The sequence below is a fragment of the Aplysia californica genome, unplaced genomic scaffold, assembly GCF_000002075.1.
Source record: "Aplysia californica isolate F4 #8 unplaced genomic scaffold, AplCal3.0 scaffold00305, whole genome shotgun sequence".
NCBI lineage: Eukaryota > Metazoa > Mollusca > Gastropoda > Aplysiida > Aplysiidae > Aplysia > Aplysia californica.
The window spans coordinates 41,951-43,145 of record NW_004797575.1 but is presented as its reverse complement, the minus strand read 5'-3'; the positions used below and the strand labels follow the sequence as shown (position 1 = coordinate 43,145).

General features: G+C 49.3%; 1 long non-coding RNA gene across 1 annotated transcript in view; it reads left to right on the top strand.

Moving 5' to 3' along the window:
• LOC118477933 overlaps positions 1–1,195 on the top strand; it is a 6,809-nt gene that overhangs the window by 432 nt on the left and 5,182 nt on the right. The gene's annotated exons all lie outside the window — the stretch shown is intronic.

The window sequence follows — 1,195 nt, the reverse complement described above, 5'->3', positions numbered from 1 at the left end:
CACACACACACACACACACACACACGCACACACACGCGCGCGCGCTCATACGCACCTCCACTCCTTATCCCCCTCATCCCATCCCCACCAGCCAACAAGCCAGTTTCGCTACAATAGAGCGGCACACACACCCCACCTCACCACCTCACGGCTCATTCTCCAACTCCATCGCTTCGTGTCCCTGAGCAAATTTACCTCGGGACGTCGACACATGAAAGTCATCTTAGCCAGGGGCTACAGCCGCCCTCAGTAAACAGTTGACCGATCAGCCAACTTCGGAGTGGTCAAGACTCTGTGAGTAGTCAAGAACTCCTTCACCTTTTTGCTCTTGGACCAATCAATTCTTGTCCTTTAGCCGCCTCTGTTCGTCTTCGTCACTATCGCCCCCTAACAGCCTTTGCGCCCCGCTACATCGCGAGGGTATTTTCCCTGCCCCATTCAGTTTGGTTGCTAGGTCCACAGCCAGCTGATGCCTTTCCGAAGTTCTGCTCGTGTTTATATTTATTGTGTGTCGGGGACGGAAGCTGAAGGGGGGAAGATGGAAGGCAGGCGGACGAGGGGGGTGTGGGGTGAGGAGGGGGAATGGGAAGGGGGAGTGGGGGAGAGGGAAAGGGAGAGCGAAGGGGTGGGGGTGGGGGGGATTTTCTTTCAGTACTCCCCCAACCCCCTTTCTTTTCCTTTTATAATTTCTTTCGGGAAAATGAATTAACTGGTCTCGCATTTCATGACTGTAAAGTGCTTATTTACGCTCAAGTCGACAATTCATAATTCCATCAAATACAAGAAAAGGTCAAATAAGAGAATATGAAAAATCGGGGAATAATGAAAATAAGAGATGAATACACCAAGTAATAATATGTTAATGCCATGCGTTGAGAAAAGGAAGACGACCTTGCGCTTGAGACTGGGACGATCTCCGCATGTTGCTTATTTCTTGTGCTCTTAGAAAGACTGCATCGCGTGCATTGCAACACTGTCCTTGTAGTGTAACAATGCCCGTGCACTCAGTGCACCCGATCGGCATACACAACAATATACTATTATTATTGTGTGCACATATTATATTATTGTTGTAGTGACTATATCTCAAGCACCCCGATGAATGTGTATTTGATGGAGACTGTGATAACGTCCTCGTGCACAGACGGATAACTCTCGTGCATTAATTTAGTGTGGTTGGGGAGGGGGGGGGGGG